The sequence below is a fragment of the Trichechus manatus genome, unplaced genomic scaffold, assembly GCF_000243295.1.
Source record: "Trichechus manatus latirostris isolate Lorelei unplaced genomic scaffold, TriManLat1.0 scaffold00010, whole genome shotgun sequence".
NCBI lineage: Eukaryota > Metazoa > Chordata > Mammalia > Sirenia > Trichechidae > Trichechus > Trichechus manatus.
In genome coordinates, this window is record NW_004443946.1 from 115,522 (window position 1) to 137,475 (window position 21,954).

A 21,954-nucleotide genomic window follows, 5' to 3' on the forward strand; every position below is an offset into this window, starting at 1 on the left:
CCTGGGTAGAATATAAACAAAGCTTTCATTTTATTGACAAAGATTCTGTATCTAGTTTATATGTGATTATAGGAGAAAAGCATTTACAGATAAGTGAATTTCATTTCTTATATTTTAAGAAGATCTACTGCTAATGTTATTGGAGAAAATGGAAAATACATTTTCTAGCTACATGGACCACTACAAACACTTTGCTAGTTATTATTGTTACTATTATTATTATTTGAATTGATGAACAGTAAAATATATTGTTTAGACAATTAATTGGATTAGAGTACACTCCAATGGTCAAACGACTTCTTGTTCTAGCAGTACATTTGATGAGAGACTGAAAAAAGTAACTACACCTAAGAGATTTTTAGTTTAGAAAAGGAGATGCTAAAAGAACACATACCCTAAACATGTTTATGTTTCTTGCTATTTTCTCTACCTTATCTTTTTCACTCATGAGGCCATGACTTTTCTAGAAATGAAGGCAGAGGGAGACTGTAGAAGTTCTTCTGTTCAGTTGTTTTAGAACTCTAGTTAAAGAAGGAAATCATAAACTAGCCATATGTACATAATATAAACATATTTGTTATAACATATAACATATAAATTCATCATATATTACTTAATATAATACATATATATCATCGATAATATAAAATAATGGGTATTAATTATGTTAATTAAATTTTTATCTTTTATCAGTAAAATAAATATACTTGCTATGCATACTACAGGCAGAATCCTTCTAGAGACTAGTGTTTGTGATCTTTACAATTAGTCTCACTGGTATAAAATCGACAGAAACTATATCAGCTTTTTCCAAAACACCCAACTAGTCTTTATAAAAATAACTTTCCAGAAACATATTTCATATGATAATGTTTAATTATGTTTCATAATTAGAATTTAAAATACAATTGGCATAAGCTATTTAAGGAGCACACAGATGACTCTTAATGATATCATCCAGCTAGTGGAGCAGAAGTGGCTACAGAGATGTAAAATAAACAGCAATATTAAAAAATATTAATGACAGGAAGTGGCATATTCCAGTTAGCCTAGTTCCAACAGCAGATTCTTCTATTTAATGTGGGAAGTTTAATTAGGTAGGCTATTTACTCTCAACACACCTATTTTTTCTTTTTTCCTGTTTTTATCATGTTCTCTTCTAAGATCAGTTACCCTGCTGCAGAAGAATGTGGACTAGCCTTCAGGGAAAACCTAAAATTGGGGCTATCCTCTCATTTATGCTAAGTAAAGCAGGTATAAGTTGCCAAAAGGATAGACTTTTTGTTGTAGTTTTTGTTGTTTCCCTCTTTCAACAATTATTCTATATGTCATTGGAAATATTACCAGTTTAGGTACTCAAAGTTTGAAAACTTCCTTGGTTCTAACCATATTTGTCTGTTTCCTGTCACTAAAAAATGAATAACTCTTTCATTCAGCTGATTTTGTATAGCAACCACTGAACAGAGGTCCCATTATTTGGTGGCAAAAATTTCTTCTCTACATAATAAAGTTTTTCTTAAGGAAACAATCAGATAGGAAAGAAAGGGATATGATTAAATATAGTATAAATATAAAGCATCAGATTATAGTCATTGAATTCAATATTAAAATACTGAGTTATCTGGTACTTAGAATTTCTCACTTCAAGGAAGAACTTTTATACGCATGCCAATATTGTGAATTTACCTCTATCTCATGATTATATGCTTGGAATACAACATAATGTATTTTGGTGAAGGAGCACTTTGAATCTAATTGCACACTAGAATTTCATAATTTATTCTGTACATAGGACTGTCAATTGCATTTATATATAGATAATCATAGCCATGAATTTACGCTTCTGTGCTTTTTATATTTAACTGATATTTTAATGAAAAGCAAAACCCAAAGGTGTAACTACTTGTTCTGTTCATGCTCCCTTATATGACTAGGGTTCTAATTTTCCATTGGGTAAATACTAGTGAAAGATAGATTCTTCCCATCCAAACTTCCTACCTAAAAGAAAGAAAGGAAAGAGAAGAAAACCTAAGATATCTCAGTATGTATTTACCTCTCTACATGAACAGGTGAAGTCTAAATAAAAAGATAGACATTTTTTGAGATATTTAATAAATCCCTCTACATGAACTAGCCAGAATTAGTTCTTTTGCTTGGAATGGAAACGGTTACATACATTTAAGTGCCTACCAGAATTCTGGGCACAGAGTTGGGTACAACATCATGGTGTATCCTGTCACTTAATCTTTCTCTGATTGAAGAGTTTTTTTAAATTTTTTGTTCACATTTTTAGTAAATTTCTATAGGTTGTGTGTAAAAATTAGCATAGTGTCAGTAATGTAAGATGCAATTTATAAATTATATCTATGGACTAAATATATAGGCACATTTCTTGTAATGTTGGACTGACAACAAAAATGTCTAGAAATTACAAAATCTTTTAGAAATTAATCAGAGATTGCATACTCTGATCATATTTGTTCTTCCAAAGACAGTATTTTTATACCTTGAATAAGAAATGGTGAAAGAAAATCATTAACTATAGGAAGAATGCACCAAGTCACAAAAAGATCTGTAACCATTAGTGGGATTCTTTCTCAGCCACTCAAGTTTCAGCAAAAGGCAAAAATAAATTTAAGAAAAAGACTATTTAGTGCATGTAGAGCCACAACACATGAAAAAAAAAATGTTTTAAAACTCAAATCCAGCATTTGTGGGCAAGAGGAAGGTAGAGGTGTGTGGAAGAAACAGAGTTAATTTAAACCCCTACATTAGCATAATCAGCTATGCTGGTAGGGACCCACTCTACCATACCACTGGGTATTATCAGGTAAGATAGGAAGAACTGTCTCTAAGGTTCCAGTAGTTAATTATCTGATATAGACTAAATATTTCCTACAGTAAGCCTACCTACTTCTTACCCTATATTTATGAAGAAAACATATCCTCAACTCTCATTAAAATGTTGACTATATTTTGTACTTTTATTCTCACTTACACAATAAAATTTGCTTTGGCTCAGATATATTATACTTGATCTTCATTTAAATTTAAATTTTATTTTTTATTAATGTTATATTCTAAAAATACAAGTAGATCTAAAAACTTACAAGACAAAATTCAAGTTCAAATATGACTTGTGATTTAGGGTATCTGTGAGTCATTGATGTCATTATGCCTAAAAGTAACTCAAATAAATGTCTCAAACTCACGGAAAAGTTTGCTCCAAAGACATAAAAGGATGGGAACAACAGAAAAGCAACAGTAGAGAAGTATATTCAGAAAACATTTTGCACTATCAAACGACTTAAATAAATACAAGTAGTCTCTTAGGGACTCCCTATATCTAGCATGCAAATTTAACAGCCTAGAAAAGAAAGTGATTAAACAGAAAGGAACAAGTGTGAAACTCAGAAAACCATTAAAAAAAAAAAAAAAGAGCTATTTGGGACCAAGACTAGGATTCAAATCTTTTTCTGTTTATCCAATGTCTCTAATGAGTATTCCAATTCTTTAATAAGGCAATATTGGTGACTAAAGAAAGGCTTCACATAATTGCAAACATTATAATCAGTTATGAATGTTCCAAATAGTTCAATACATCAACAAGTATATATGCTTTATACTAGTATTTTTTTCCTATTTAATTTCTTTGTTTTTAATTTCCTAATAAACGAATTCCATGCAGGTTTTGATAATTTAAAATCACCTAAAATGAAAATAGCAAGTGTTGCTTGGGTTCCAATTAATAAACTCCACAATACACTATTGCTACTTAATAGCTCATAAGCTATTAACATTTCTGTACTTAAGGAGAATGGTGGTTAAATGAGACTGAAACTTAATACATTATTTATGTGATTAATTTCAATTTTGCTCATGTTGTGTTCAGTGAAATATTCTCAAATCATTCTACGTTTTAAAGTCCAAGAAAGAGTGCCAACTCACAAATGCACAGACAATGATGAATGATCCCAAGATTAATGACACTCTAGGCTAGCCACTATATATAAACTACTCATGCCCTACCTGCTGTATAAAGAGGAAAAGAGTCAGTTGTATTTAGTAATTTTTAATATAAACTTTGTTGTTAGGTGTCATTGAGTTTGTTCCAACTCAGAGCAACCCTACGTACAACAGAATTAAATACTGCCTGATTCTATGCTGTTCTCACAATCATTACTATATTTGAGCCCACTGTTGCAGCCACTGTGTCAGTTCATCTCGTTGATGTCTTCCTCTTTTTCTCTGACCGTCTACTTTACCAAGTATGATATCCTTCTCCAGGGACTAGTCCTTCCTGATATCATCTCCAAAGTACGTGAGATGAAGTCAAGCCATCTTTGCTTCTAAGGAGCATTCTAGCTGTATTTTTTCCAAGACAGATTTGTTCGTCTTTTTGGCAGTGCATGGTATATTCAATATTCATTGCCAACACCATAATTCAAAGGCATCAGATCTTCTTCGGTCTCCTTTTTCATTGTCCAGCTTTTGCATGCTTACGAGGCAATTGAAAATACCATGGCTTAAGCCAGGTACGCCTTAGCCCTCAAATTGTCACCTTTGCTTTTTAACACTTTGAAGAAATGTTTTGTAACATATTTGCCCAATGCAGTAAGGCATTTGATTTCTTCATTGTTGCTTCCATGGGTGTTGAATGTGGATCCAAGTAAAGTGAAATCCTTCACGACTTCAGTATTTTCCAGTTTATCATGATGTTGCTTATTGGTCCAGTTGTGAGAATTTTTGTTTTCTTTATTTTAAGGTGTAATCCATACTAAAGGCTTTGATCTTCGTCAATAAGTGCTTCAGGTCCTCTTTACTTTCAGCAAGCAAGGTTGTGTCATCTGCATATCATGTGTTATGAGTCTTCCTCCAATCCTGATGCCGCATTCTTCTTTATATAGTCCAGTTTTTCAAATTACTTGCTCAGCATACAGATTGAATAAGTATGGTGAAAGGATACAACCCTGACACATATTTTTCCTAATTTTAAATCACACAGTGTTCCTTTGTTCTGTTTGAATGACTGCCGCTTGTTCTACGTACAGGTTCTTCATGAGCACAATTAAGTGTTCTGGAATTCCCATTCTTTACAATATATTCCATAATTTGTTATGATCCACACAGTTGAATATAAAATATTATTGAAGTATATATACACATATATGTATATACATGGAGCCCTGGTGGCACAGTGGTTAAGAGCTATGGATGCTAACCAAAAGTTTGGCAGCTTGAATCCACTAGCTACTCCTTGGAAACTCTATGGGGCAGTTCTACTCTGTCCTATAGGGTCACTGTGAGTCAGAATCAATTTGACAGCAATGGGTTTGGTTCAGTTTTTTGATGTATATACATATCTATATTCCAGTCATTGTGTGCTCTATTATACTTATGAAGAACTTTACATGTATATTCAGCAATAAAGTGTAGCCTTTTCTGTATTTTTTCACACTGAGAGCTGCACACTATGATTCTATTTCAGGTGATTATTAAACAAAGATATCACTGAGCCATCAATAATTTCCTGATGAAACAGTTTTTTAATCAACAGGTAATAAAGACCATATAATATTATGTCTGTGTTTTTTTTCTCCTAGGAGTTTTATCCAGGTATTAGACTATGTTACAAAACAGATTTGTCATTTTTATTGTAACATGTAAAATAAAATTGAAGGCATATAGACTGTAAATAAATATTACTTCCTAAATCCCAAAAGAGAAAAAATAAATAAACTTCGGCAATATTTATTTTTATGACTTTTAACGATTAAATTTTATTTTATAATTATTAAAGAAAAAACAAGGTAGGTCATGGGATATAGTATAATCATAATATACTCTATATTCTTGGATCAATAAGTTAACATAAAGTTACTTTACTAAATTAAAAAAAAAAATTGCCATCGAGTAAATTCCAACTGATAGTGACCCTGTAGGATGGAGTAGAATGACTCTATAGGGTTTCCAAGGAGCAGCAGGTGGATTTGAACAGCTGACATTTTGTTTAGCAGCCAAGCTCTTAACCACTGTGCCACCAGGACTCCTTTATTAGATAAAGCACTATTTAATTCTAATAGCAATGAAAGCAGCCTTGTGCTAATAAAGTATATAATTTCCAGTAATGGAAACATGAATGAAAAGTATCTCCTCAATCAAAAGCATGAAGTAAGGCACTTAAGTATTTAAAGTATTTCTGATGGGGAGAATTACATGTCACCCAAGGTTTTTAAATCTTGTCTTCAGTTACAAAATAAAATATTCCATTCTACCACAAATTTGTGTTTAGCCCAACATGAAAAATAAAGAAACAGATATAATAATTAATCTTGAATAAATTAGATTCAATGTATCTCACATTTTTGAGGACTATTATGGTTTCTAGTTAGCTGTGGTTTCTAGTCCACCACCCGTCTGTTTGTTTGTCATACTGTAGTGGCTTGCATTTTGCTGTGATGCTGAAAGCTATGCCACCAGTATTTCAAATACCAGCGAGGTCACCCATGATGGACAGGTTCCAGTGGAGCCTCCAGACCAAGACACACTAGGAAGAAATGCCTGGCAATGTAATTCCAAAACTGTGAAACCCTTATGGATCACAACATAATATTGTCTGGTATAGTGCTGGAAGATAAGCCCCATGTTGGAATGCATTCAAAACACACAGTGGCTGCAACAATGGACTCAAATATACCAATGATCATAAGGATGGTGAAGAACCAGACAATGTTTCCTTCTGTATACATATGGTTGCCATGAGTTAGAGTTGACTCTATGGCAGCTAACAGCAACAACATGTGTCTAGTTAGCTGGAGAATAGCAGTTGCTTCAAAGCAAATATAATGTTACAACTGTTGTAATACTCTAATGTAGTTGGTATTGATCTGAAATCATCTAGTAATTTCACAAATAACCAAAATAATAGCCAATAGTCTTCTTCAGGAAAGATTCCTATATTCCAGGATGTGTGCTAAGTGCTTTAAAGGTATTACCTCAGTTAATTTTTCTCAACTAGATAGTAAGCTCCAAGAAGGGAGGTGTTTGTTTCTTGTTTGCTGAGGTGTCTCTAACACCTAGAAGAGTGTCATTCATATATAGGAGCTCACTAAACATTTCTGGACAAGCAAATGAATGAATCCTAATGACAAAAATATCAAGCAGGGCAATTCTAGTATTATTCTCAACTGATAGAAAAGGAAATAGAGAGGTAGAACACCTTGTTCCTAATTACATTGCCAGTGAGCGTAGACTTTGGAAATCAAAACTAGAACTGCCTTCCTCAAAGCTAACCACTAGGATATAGATAGATGATAGGTAGATGTATAAATAGAGAGAGAGAGAGAGAGACATGCGTATGTATATGTATATATATGTATTTATACACATACATCTACACACATATGCATATATATATACACATATATACATATATGTAAAAATATGTGTATTTTACTGCACTTTTAATCTCAGGAATGGTAGTACGTGGAAGATTAATTTTATATTCAGAACTGTCACTTGATATTTTGCATAAAATTTTCTATTTGGGGAAGAAAACATAGGAAACTTTCAACAAAGCCTTTTTCTAAATTTCATAGTATTTGGTTAACTCTTTGTCTTAGGCTGGGTTCTCTAGAGAAGCAAAACCAGTAAAGTGTATAAATATATATATAGAGAGAGATTATATCAAGGAAAAGCTCCCGTGATTGTAGAGGCTAGAACGTCCCAAGTCCTTGAATCCGGGTAGAGGCCTCTCCCAAGTCACACAGCTGCAGAAGCTGGCAAGCCCAAGATCGGAAGGTCGGAGAGCAGGGCTCCCACTCACAGGCTGTGCAGATCGATGAATCCCAGGTTTGGCAGATAAGCTGACAGCTGAAGTCCCAAGAACGGGAGATGAGACAACAGGAAGCAACCGCAGGATCCAGAGAGAGCAAAAAGCCAGAATGTCTGCTTATATACAGATGCGGGCCACACGCCCAAGGACACTCCCTTTCATCTGATTGGCTACTCACAGTATATTCAATCATGGGAGTGATTACATTAGAACACAGAGAATCATGGCCCAGCCAAGTAGACACACAATCTTAACCATCACACTATTATTAAACAAGAAGATTAATGATATAATCTGGGACTTTTGCATTTCCAATGACATTTAAATAGGGACCATGTTCACCTCTCAATTTAAATTGTCAGTATTTTCTATTCATAATAAGAAAAAAAAATAAGAGAAATTCAGAGAGAATAAGACAAAGGGAGATGTTCCCTTGATGTTCTCCAGTAGAGTCAAGAGTTCAGTATTTCTACTCTATTGCAATTAATATGTCCAGTTTCTACCAGTTCAGGTATAAGCAAAGTCATAACCTCCTTTGATAACCCAAATTATCTCACCCTGAACCCTTATGTGCCAAATGAGGAAAGGCCCGCTTGTCCCTGACCTCCCCACATTGGTGTGTGAAGCCTCCAGGCACCTGTCTGAGATTCAGTCCTGCATGTGCCATCTGCTTCTCATAACCCAGTGTGTTCTGGCATGCTGGCCTTAGTGTAGGCAACTCTGAAGAGGACTGGATTTAAGATTACTACCCTAGCTGTTACAATGCCCCACTTAGTGCCTCCCAGATGCCAAGCACTCTGTGTTGCTACTTGCTGAAGTACAGGAAACCTGCTGGGATGTGGCGTCTATTGTACACTTGCTGTAGCTGTTCAGGACCCTGCTCATTGCCACTGACATTGGTTCAGGCCCTGGTTGATTGTTTTAGACAACTGTGCTTCCTCAGGCACTGATAGAAAATATACCTTTCTTCAGTATTTCTTTCAGTATAGGATACTCCATGACAAAATGTTTGTATCCCAAGTGTTACAGCATTTTAATTTCCCCATGTAAACAGGCCCCTAGGCCCTGGATACCAATGGATAGATAATCCTCTGTCTTAGTCTAGGTTCTCAAGAGGAGCAAAACCAGTGAAGTATATATATAAAATATAGAATACACCCATCCACACTTATCCACGTGGTTAGGTTCCAAAGACCAGGTTATTATGTGACAATTGGTGTTATACGAAATTGGAGTATTTTTGTTTTTTCTGTTTTCAGATCCATTTGCCTGATTTTTTTAATTTAGAAAATATGATCATAGAAATTATAACAGCTAAGATATACTGATGTCCTCATCACTTTGATGAGTAGTTATGGATTATTCCTCTGCAGAGGAGGCTCGGAGGAGACAAAGCTGGATAAAGCTGGGCTATACGACTAGAGGGCCAACAGCTTAACCACTTCACCTTCCTCTTGTACTGGGTCAGAACCTCCCTGTCTGAGCCACCTCCAGGGCTCCACTCCCACCCCTGCAAGCCCTGCGTCCACTCTCGCCGATGTCTCTGTCTTTCCTCCCTTCCCACCCCACAGCAATTTTGAGCTGCAGGGCATCAGGCTGCATAGAAGCTGGGAACCCAGAACAGACATCCACTGGCTTGGTGTTGCCTGTGTGTCTGCCTGGAGGCTATGGCCACAGGGGAGGCTGGCCCCGCAGCAGCAGGACACAACACCCTCGCTGGCAGGAGGGAACAGAGCCATGACAGTATGATCTACCTCCCTGGAGGCCACCTAGAGATCTTCCCAAAGATGGAGATGCTCCACAGCCATTGCCACCATGCCCACTGCCTCATTAATGCACAAAATAGTCAGTATAGTTTTTACTATAGTCATAAATGTGAAATGTTGGATAATGAGATAGTCAATAAGTGAGGACTAGATGTATGTATAAAGAAATTTACTTCAGGGAAATGGTTCATACAGTTGTGGGTGCTGGCAAGTCCCAAATCTGTGGGTCAGGTGGCAGGCTGAAGACTTCTTCTGGCTCACAGGGTTGCAGGTCCTGGCAAATCCAAAATCTGAAATCTGCAGGTCAGGTTGTAGGCTGAAGACTTCTTCAGGCTTATGTCCCAAGAACTGGAGGTCAGGAGATGCGAAGAGTGCAGGGTCGAGAGAGAGAGTGAGCCTTGCCGGAACGTCCATTTATATACTGGAGGCAGGCCGCTCCCCCAAGGGAACACCTCAGATCACATCATGGATGTGATTACAATATGGAAGAGCGATCAGTCCAATGTCTGCCAAACCACTAAGAATCATAGCCTAGCCAAGCTGACCCATAACGTTTAAAATCACATCCCCTAAAACCACTATATATCCATTCTCTTCTCTTTCATAGAGAAACCTGGTTTTTAATCGCTGTAAAGATTGCCATCCAGCTAAAACCCTACGCTTCAACTTCCTTGCATAGTGTGACCATATGACTAAGTTCTGACCAATGAGAGAAGTCTCCTTAAAAGGGAGGAGATGTGCACTTTCCTTCATACTGAGAAGAATAAAGAAATGAAGAACGGCGTTGAAGCAACAAACTTAAGTCATGAAGTGAGAAGCACATGTTAAGACAAGCAGAGAACCAAGACAGAAGTTGCCTGGATTCCTGAGGAGAGTTGGAGCTATAGCTGTTTTGTATACCTAGAACTAGAACCAAGTGTTTAGGTCTTTAAATAAATGTGTTTCTTACCAGAGTTATTCTCATGATCCAAATAATAATAATAATAGCAATAAATAATAACATTAATTATAACAATACTCCTTATTTACAACCTTTGCTCTGATTACAACTGTGAAATATATATAGTGACTTTAACCAGTCTTAACTCAGTTTTTGCAACATGATAGACTAATCATACATAAATTTGTACCTACATTTACATACAGGTATATACCCCTATATGTAAATAAACAAACTGTGATTACATTTCTTATCCCCACTAGAGTATGTATTTAATCAGGGCAGAGATCATGTTGTATTCTCTGCAGTACTGTATTATCTACCAGGGGCACAGTAAATTGAACTGAAAAATAAGGACCTACAGAAAGTTAAAATAATAAAATTTCCTTGGAAGTAGAAAAATGGACAACGTAAGCCATGTGACTCAGTACGTGAACGTCATTCTCAAGTAAGCAAGGCAGAGATAGAGTTTTCAAAGCAACAGTGTTACCTACAAATACCTTCCCTTTTACCACCCAGGCCTTGAAAGTTGCCCTCTTTCTTTCACTAAAAAGTTTTTTAAAAGAAGTCATACTGTTCTGTTCCTTTCTTATAAAGAAGATAGAGAGGTAGAATCACATCAAGGACAATTGGCCATGCCAAGTATTTAGAAGACACCCAATGAATATTAGAAATTGGTTTCAATTTTCAAGAAAGAAAAGATTTCTGAAGAGGTAGCTTAAGCCCAGTGGTATGCTGGTAAATGTTTAATAACTCTTTGTCTTCAGAAATTAAAAAGAAAAAAAAAACAGAACAACAAAAAGACAGAAAACCCTATTGGTAGAATTTTCCAATTTCTGTGGGGTAAACACTAGCACCATGGCGAACTTCAGGCTACAAATGATTTATCCATTGGCACATAAAATTCCTGAAAATTTAACTATCCCCTCTTGCCAACCAGTAGACCCAACAATAGCACACCACTGCAGCAAATCTATGAAAACCTTCTTGTCACAGAGGACTGTGTCTCGTGCTTCATATGAATTTCTATGATAAGGATAAATCTGCCTCTAAAGGTTTTAATTTAATTTTAAAAATATTTATTTACTGAGTTCCTTAATATCTGATAATGGTCATGCATGAGTGCATAATAGTCAACGCTTATATAACTATTCTTGGTTCTGGTTGAAGAACACACAGCAGGCCCAGATTTGATCAAAGAAATTTAGCAAATTCTGAGCAAGACCAAGAGCCAAACCTAGGTCTTCATGTCATATCCTCTCAGAGAACTCTACAATTTCAAAGACAGAAAACTTGAGTGTCTCTGAACCAGTAAATGTTCTCTTGATGTAGGTAAGATTTCCCATTTATTTAAATCACAGAGTAGGTGTTCTGAAAATATTTAACATGTCTTCATTGTCTATGTACCGTTTATGGCACACTGACTCCCATCTCATCCTTAAACTAAACTATCCTCAGGTATGTGCAAGTTTCACATGCAGAGAGCTTCCCTCACATTCTAGGTAACGCGTCAGTGAAAACACTGGGACAAACACTGACAACTCTATTTTAACACCCTAATGCAAGTGATGCATGTATTAGTTTCCAAGAAAACTAATAAAATAAGACAACTACCCAAAGAGAATGTTAAGTATAGGCAAATAATTACACCTACTCCTCATTTACTGACTACCTCATTATGAGACATTTTGCATTTACAACAATAGTAAAAAATCTACTATCCAACTATTTTGTGCATTAACAAGAAGACACGTATGTCTGGCAGTAACAAATACCGAAGTGCAAGGCGAGAGCAGAGACAAAATATCCAATAAGCAAGTTACACGCAGGCTTACTTGTGCTGGCTAATATGCAGTGTAAAATTTTACTTATTTTTCACCACATCAAGGAGTTCATTAGGTGATGTTATGTTCTTTGTACAACTGAACTGCTCACTCCTCAGGATCTCTGTTTAAAATTCACTCATGTAATATCTGTCAGGAAGCACCGTTCATAAAATTTGGAAAACTTATTAAAGATTTATAGATGTTTTACAATTTACAGAAAGGAGAGGAAGTCTCACATAAAACCTTTTAATAAGAGACAATGAACTTAATTGATAGCAATAAAACGATGAGTTCAATATATTTTTTTCAGCACTATGGATCTTGGCTAGTCTGATTGCTTTCATTTATTTTCTTCTTCTTCTCTTTTTTTTTCCTGTAACATACATCTTTATCATCAATCCCATATTTACTCACATCGCGAGATTGTTTAAAGGATCAGAACAGATTTCTGAGGATAAATGGGCTGCTCCACAGCTACCAACAAATGTTCTACTAGTCATAATTGAATACTGTCATTTGCTTTATCGTTTCTTTTATAATTAAAAATATTTTTAATAAATGTAAAACACCCAAAGTCTCTCCTTCTCTCTGTGAAACAATACTTTTGAGAAAAATCCAATCTCAATTTTCTGACATTTTCGAATGCCCTAGGAGTTTTCTTAGGAAATATCAATTCTAACTGGAAGGAAGTAGCATCATTCTCCCAGAGAATAAAAAATAACATGTATATTTTGTGAACTATATACATGTGGATGAGTCTTCAAAGAATGTGTTATCTTCCTCTAGCATACATGTAAAGATTTAAATCCATTCTAAACATTTTTAATTTGCCAGGAAACGTTTTTAAGAATATGCCAGGAAAAGTGAAAATCTTTCTCTTTGCTTTCGTAAAATATGTATGTATACTGTACTGACAGTAAATCTGTGATTAATGGTACAAATGCAGAAGGATGTGAAGGTCTGCACAATAACATAAGAAGTAATTTGATCTAAATGGTTAGTGGGAGGTTTCTCCTCTCATTTTCCCAAGATAACGTTTCTTTAAAAAGAAATATTTTGATGCATTGTCTATTGAGCTGTCACAATTCTCTATGGTGTGTGGATAAGTATAAATCATCCAAATATCCCAGTGTCTGGCATTGTGCTATATCAATGCCTTAGTCTTTGGTATCTCTCAGGTCATACAAAGCCACTTTAAATGGCAGGTAAAACTGTCAAAAATGATCTCGGCTGCACCTATATAACCAAGCATAAAAAACAAAAGTTTCAGAGCAAATAGGCCAGTATTGGCTTTGAACACATACCTCACAGATCAATCAGAGATCATGAAATAAAAAGTAAAGGGACGCTGTAAATTGGCCAATGTCATTCCATCATCAGTAGAACCCATTCCTTCTGAAGTCGCTGCATCACTGCCCTAAAGGTAGCTATGGTGCCTGAGGAGAAAATCCTTAATAAATTGCCAGGAATCTCAGAGTTGGAGTACAACTTTCAATATTTATTGGTTAAAATTCCTTTTTTTACTTGCAGCTAGTCGCGTCCTGTAAACCAAAGAGTCAGGGAGGAATGATAAATCCCACTTGTTAGAGATGTTAGTCTGGAAATGCTTTTCTTGGCTGTTCGAAAAGTAGCTAAAAATGCAGCCAAAGGTAAGAAATTTCATATTTTAGTTTTTGATTCTATGCAAGAGGTTTCATGGACTGAATAAAAGGATCTTATCTGCAAGCCAAATGGCACATTTCAGAATATCTAATGGCTCAGGTCAAATTTTCATCTTTTTATGGACGTGTGAAATATCTTTTTGGGATTCCTACTAGTTATTTCAAGAAGAGAGTTTACCATAAAGCTAAAGGTTTAAATATTTTACTTTCATTATAGCATATATACAGGCTTGACAAGGAAACTATGTACAAGTATTGGTAATATCTATGAGTAAACGTGCAGAAATACCATTTTGCAGAGGCTCCAAGGAATTGGATTTTAACTAAGATGAGTCTATGACTCCATCTTTCCATAGTCCTCACTCGGTTCATTTATGAGAACGACAGTTGAAACTGTAATCCTGTAGAGTGGAAAACTCTATAGCTAGATATAGAGATAGATACAGATATAAAGATGTAAATGTAGATAGAAATAAAGATATAAATACTTTTTAAACAAATTTAGTCATTTTTATCCTTTGGCATTTAAAGCATTCTTATTTTTTTTTTAATTATGAAGTCTTAGCTCTTGGTCATTCTCCCTCACCCCAAAGTAAAATGATATTCAGGTTGTCTGATGAGCTACTTCTTCTGTATCTAATCTGTGCAATTGGAAACACATGTCCCCCCTCCTGGGCCCATTGCTTGGTAAGAGGAATGCAGGTTGAATTTTAGCCTCCAGCTGCCCCCATAAACAGATGCCTTTGATCAGTGCACAAATTGAACAGCTGTATATATGACCTGGCTATCAGTAAGGTGGGAAAAAAGAAGTAGAGAAAGATCCGGACGGAAAGGAATTGAATAAAACAGAATTGGAGCCTGGGAAGAGAAGGTGAGTTTTACTGAAATTAGCAAGGTCTCGTTGACTTAAATAGGCTAATTCTGAGTTCTAGAAAAATGAAGGGATAGCAATAAACAGACATGACACTAGCGAAAGTGCATTCTCAGAGACAGAGTAAGACTGTCAGCCCTTAGACTTGCAGGACACGTGGTAATCACTTCTTCCTGTGGTCATTTTAGCCTTTGATGCAGAGAATCCTGGGCTGTGTGATGGGAGGCCTTCAGAAAATGCTACCCTAAGATTATCTAGAATAAACAATTGCCCTCTGTTCATATTTAAGATCTCAACTGCACATGAAAAAAAAAAATCATAGTCTCTGGTCTTTTTTTTTTTTTTTTAATTGTACTTCAGGTGAAGGCTTACAGAACAAATAGTTTCTCATGAAACAGTAGTACACATGTTGTTTTATGACATTGGTTAACAACCCCACAACATATCAACCCTCTAACTTCTCAACCTTTTTTTTTTTGGTGAAAATACACATAGCCAAAGATAGACCATTTCAAAAATTTCTACATGCACCGTTCAGTGACATTGACTACACTCTTCGAATTGTGCTGTTATTCTCACTTAAGATGAAGGCTTACAGAACAAAATAGTTTCTCATTTAACAGTTACTACAAATGTTGCTCTATGACAATGGTTAACAATCTCACAACACTTCAACAATATCCTTACTCAACCTTGGGTTCCCTATCACCAGCTTCCTTGTCCCCTTCTGCCTTCTGGCCCTTGTCACTGGACTCCTGTACCTCTTTAGTCTCATTTGGTTTTACAGGGCTGTCCACTTCCAGGCTGAATGGTGAACCTCGGAGATAACTTCACCACTGAGCTAAAAGGGTGTCTGGGGGCCATATTCTCAGGGTTTCTCCAGTCTCCTTTAGGCCAGTAAATCTGGTCTTTTTTTTGTGAGTTAGAATTATGCTCTACATCCTTCTCCAGCTCTGTCCACAACCCTCTGTTGTGATCCTGGTCAGAGCAGTCAGTGGTGGTAGCCGGGCACCATCTAGCTGTACTGGACTCAGTCTGGTGGAGGCCTTGGTAGCTGTGGACAATTGGTCCTTCAGACTAATCTTTTCCTTATAACCTGTTCTCTTCATTCTCCCTTGCTCCTGAAGGGATGAGACTAGTGGAGTATCTTAGATGGCCGCTCACAGGCTTTTAAGACCCCAGACACTACTCACCAAGGTAGAATGTAGAACATTGTCTTTATAAACTGTGTCATGCCAATTGAGCTAGATGTTCCCTGAGACCATGGTCCCCATAGCCCTCCGCCCAGCAATTCAGTCCCTCAGGGAGTTTGGATGTGTCTATGGGGCTTCCATGACATTTCCTTGTACAAGTTATGCTAGTTTCTCCTGTATTGTGTACTGTCTCACCCTTCACCCAAGATACCACTTATCTATTGTCTATTTAATATTCCCCCACCCTCACCCCTCCCATCCCTGGTAACCAACAAAGATTGTTACATTTTGTGTGTGAACTTTTTCATGGGTTTTACAATAGAGGTCTGGTCTTTTTAGGAAACTTTTGTCTCCCTTTGAAAACTTTGAAATCTTTATTCCTTAGGAAATATTTTCTGTCAACCACCAACAAAGTCCTTAATATAAATCATATCATTTTCTCTCTCCCAGGTACATATTTAAGCTGAAGGCTGAAGAAGCAGAGACAAAGAAAGTTTAAGTAACTTGCCCAAGATCACACAGATAACAATGCTAGATCTTGAATCAGGACATCTGTACCTACCATACTGGAGAGACACAGAACCCTTTCATGAATTTGCTAAGTCTTATCTCTCCAAATGTTTGCTCCAAACTGCCCAGTGCCCTTGGCCAGCTCGAATGGGTACTGGTAGTATGAGATCCAACAGAAGCTCAGATATTGCAAGAACAAAAGAGACTGCACCCCCTATTCAACATACCCATGGATGCATACCCCAAAGTCTGTGCAAGCCTATATATACCTACATGATTACCTGCAAGGAAAGAGTATGTCAAATATTGCAGAAAACTTCATTATAGAGCTCTCAGTGGAATAAAATTACAATATATTTTTGGAAATGTCAAACCTTGCATGTGTTTCTCAAGAAAACTCTAAAATGTTTATTTGATCTGTAACATAGTGACTTGACTCTACAGCTTAGATGATGAGGCCTTTCTCTTTATATGTCAAAAATCCAGTAATCCATAGGGAGTTCCAAACCACTCAGAAAGCAATATAAGTTACAGGTTTCTTCACAAAGCTATGCCAGCCTGGAGCTTCTTAGCTTCATCTCAGGCTGGAAACAAATGAATCACTTGTTGTTATAGTCTTGTTGCCTGTTGCTCAAAAAATACAGTCGTGAATTACTGAGTACCTAACAAGACTTAGGGAAGGAGACCTGTTAGCACTGAATCACCTGCTATTGGTTCTTACCTATAGGAAGTAGAAAATATGCTTGTTGTCCTTCTTTATGGATACCAATGTCTCTTTAATCACTGTGTGGTATAACTCAACAACTTCATGCCTGCTGTTACCATTATTGCCAACAAATAAACTCTGGTGCAGTATAGTAATCCAATCACCAGATGTTATTTCTCTGTAGTTGAAGAATGCCATAGTCACTGCATTTAGTAGTTCCGTTATATGAGGTCAATAAGAAACTAAGTAAAAAATCAAAATGATTATATTAAAAATATTCTTAAAGTGGGCAATAAATTATTAAATTCTCATTCCAGAACTCACAAACTGTTTCTAGTTTTTCAAGTACTCTACCATCTACTTAAAAATTGTGAAAAAAAAATCAGAAGTTTAGGAAGAAAAGTAGGCTATAGGTTTTATATGCTAAACCATTTCATTACACAAGAGAAAACAAACTGCAATAAATTGGTCTTCTAGTAATTTTATTTTTTATCAAAATCATGAGAGCTTCTTACCTTTGATTTATCATTGTTTCATTTCTACTCTAATTCTATACCCTAAGCACTTAATAATATCTTAAGTCCTGCATTGTTCTTTTATTAGCTAAACGTGGCAGACACTTGATTCTCTCAGGAGTTCTGCACTTGAGGAATGAAAACCTGTGGTCTTCTCCAACTTTAAAGGCTGGTTTCACATCTTTTTAAATCTGCCCCCACTTGTATGCCAAATGTAGATAAACCAATTGATTTTTTTTAATGAAATAGCTTAATAAGACTAAAATTAAGATGTATTTGCCAGTTGCTGATTACAATTTTGCACGTCAAATAGTTAAGTCTAGAACTTAAACATAGGAAGATAATTATTGACTTCGTAAACTGATAAGTGAATTAAGGCAAATAACAATGCTGTTCTGTCACAAATAAAATTTTAGAGAAGAAATAATGTCCAGTCGAAAGAAATGAAAGTAGAAAAGTAGAAAAAAATCAAATGATATATTGCATTGGGCAAATCTGCTATAAAAGACATCTTTAAAGTGTGAAAAAGTAAAGACGTCTCTTTGAGGACTAATGTGTGCCTGACCCAAGCCATGGTATTTTTAATTGCCTCATATGCATGGGAGAGCTGGACAATGAATAAGGAAGACTGAAGAAGAACTGATACCTTCGAATTATGGTGGTGGCAAAAAATATTGACTATACCGTGGACTGCCAGAAGAATGAACAAATCTATCTTGGAAGAAGTAGAGCTGAAATGCTCTTTGAAGGCAAGGATGGCGAGACTTCGTCTCACGTGCTTTGGCCATGTTATCAGGAGGGATCAGTCCCTAGAGAGGGACATCATACTTGATAAAACAGAGGGTCAGCGAAAAAGGGGAAGACCCTCAATGACATGGACTGACACAGTGGCTGCAACAATGGGCTCAAGCATAACAACGACTGTGAGAATGGCACAGGACTGGGCAGTATTTCATTCTGTTCTACATAGTGTCGCTATGAGTCGGAACCAACTTGACCGCACCTAACAACAGAGGGAGCACAAGGCTAAGAATTATGAGTCTTAGATGTAGACTTGTATCATTAAACAGTTGGCTGACCTTAGGCAAGACATTTAACTTTTCGTGGTTCTCACTTTTCTCATCTATAAGGTAACATAATTAAGCTAAATATTTTTAATATGCCTTGCAATTCCAAAATTTATTGGTTTATAAATTATATGACAATTATTTCCAAACCTTTGTTTTTCTAGCCCATAGTTTAATCGCATACTTTACAGTTGAAACAGACATATAATGAAGTATTTACCTCTTTTTACTCATTTTCCAACAAAAGCTAGAAAGATGACATCCACTGATCAATATACCCATAGCTGGTATGATAACCAAATTCATACAGTAGGATTTCTCATTTATTCTCATAACCTCAGTGACTTGCAATTAAAGAAATACACTATTCAACTATTTAGAAGGAGAATTATTCAGAAATTCATAATATGATGATATTTCAAACACATGGAATCAGAATCTAGAAAATTTAAACATGTGGGTATTTTGGAGAGCTCATAACAAATAAAAAACTAATGAGGAAAAGAACTCTTACAAAGACCATTCATTGTTTTGCTTGGAATAGTAGCAGTGACACCCAAAGGCCAGAACCTGTAGACTCAGTGGTTATGCATTATTCATGAATTTTTCATGTATTCAATAGTTTTTATTAACTGCCGAATAACTGTACTAGTTTCTGGAGATACAATTACGATCAATTCAGCCTTCTTGAAATTTATATTTTAGAGAGAGAAAAACATTAATTATCAGACAAGTATTTAATAACTGAATGCTATCTCATCTGCCAACACTCCACAGCACACATCCACACCTAACTTTGTATAAGGCTTTTTTGATACTTCTTTGCATCAGCAAAATATGATCAATCTATCCAAGATTTCCTACTCTCTTCTTTTTATTCAAATTCCTACCAATCCTTCTAGGTTCAGCTCCATGTCCCTTTCCTGTGAACTTTACACACCAGACAGATTCAGTTTATTTCTCCCATAGAGTTTTATCCTTGAATGGGCAAGACAGTTTTTAAAGAAATGGAGCCTTAGCAGACTCTTTCAAATGGACTGTTTTGTAGTCTCTGTCCCTCATCTTCTGCATTTCCAAAGGTGCCTGATGGCTAGATGTCCTGCTTCTGTTCCATGAGACTCTACCCTTTCCTTCTGGCTGCATCTGGAATACACGATATGTCCACAGTATTCTAAAGGAAACAGAAACAGAAAATAAAGAAATGAAGAGAGAGAGGAAGGAAGGACGGGAGGGAGGGAGAGGGAGCAACTATTCTGCTAGTCTCTATTTGTAGACATACGAAGGCATACTGATTCTTGATGTTTTACTTTTCGGAATCATCTTATGACTTTTCCATATAAGCTTCTAGTTGTGAAAGGCACTGCTTATGAATCTAGAGGCAGTAAAAATAAACTTCATCCAATGCAGTTTTCTTTCTGAGAATGACTTCTTTAGCTTAAACTGTGTTTAGCTAGGGGCAAAGATATTTTTCACATTGACTATGAGCACAGCTTCATGGAAATATTTCTCAAGGATTCCAGAAATGGATTTCTTAAAAATAAAACATACTTTTGTAAAGAACAAAATTAAAACTTAGTCTATTTTCTGTAAAGTATATTTTTTTCATTGTAAGGTCATATCAGATGCTAACATCCAATAATAATACCATTAGTTGTTATTTGAGACCTAATTGCACTCTTTGCACAAAAGTTTTCGTTTTTATTACTGGGAGCTTTCATATCTTTCTGGAATCCATATACTCAATAAAACATTAGTGGAAATAAATTTATTTCTGACATTTTCTTGCACAACTTTACCAAAAATAGACGAAATGAGTGGATAAGAATTTACAATGCCTAAAGTAATTTTATAAGACTAGTGCTTGAAACAGTTTCAAGCATGGGAATATTTCACTAATTTGAAACTACCAAAAGTTCCTACTTCACTAAGCTTTTCTTAGTTTAGCCCATTATGTGTTAAACTGCAAAATTGTTGTTGTCAGGTGCTTTCGATTTGGTTCCAATCCATAGCAACCCTATAGGACAGAGTAGAACTGCCCCATACGGTTTCCAAGGAGTGGCTGGTGGATTTGAACTGTCGACCTTTTGGTTAGCAGCTGAGCTCTTAACCACTACAACACCAGGGCTCCATGTAGAAATTAGTACTGAATAATCCGTTAAATTTATTAAATGAAGCTGTTTGCTTTTACTATCGAATTTGCATCCAAAAGCCAAATAACAGGTAAATATGCTTCTTTACTACATATTGAGCCATATGAAAGATATTGAAAGAGCTTCCTTCTTCTAAGAAGGCCAGGATCTTCACTGGATAAAATTATCTCCTCCGGGGTGATCTTCATGTGGCTTGGGATCTCTCTTCCCCTATCTCTGCTTGCTTGCTTGTCCCAATCTGCTCTTTTTATATTTTTTGAGACTGATTCAAGATACACCCTACACTAATCCTGCCTCATCAACTTAACAAAGACAACCCATTTCCAAATAGGATTATAACCACAGGCATAGAAGTTAGGATATACAACCCATATTTTTGGTGGACACAATTCAATCCATGACACTAATATATTTATGCCCTATCATTTAGAAAACATATTCAATCCTGAAATCACCTAATTAGTTTATGCAGCTTCTCTTTAGGTATCACATGTATGTTAAAATTAGAGAGCTAAACAGGATCACAGAATGACGAATTGACTTGCAAGGTTGCTGAAAGTAAACAGTCCTAAAATTTAAAAAAGAACATTGAACTATAGAAGGTCAGAGTTGGAAAGGACATAAAATTCCTTTTTCTATTCCCATACCCTAGTACTCATACCCCTTTATAACATAACAAGAAAGATAACCCAATATAATTTATTTTATATCTATATGTCTCAAATTGAAAGTGGCATCTATTTTAATTGTATTTTTGTAATAGTAGCATAAGTCACTCTCTTACACAAGTCTATTGACTTTCTTGTTAAGAATAATTTTTTCCAACATTGTTGTTAGGTGCCGCTGAGTCAATTTTCAACTCATAGTAACTCCATGTGACAAAGGAGGGTTTATATAGGGTGCTGCATAGGATTT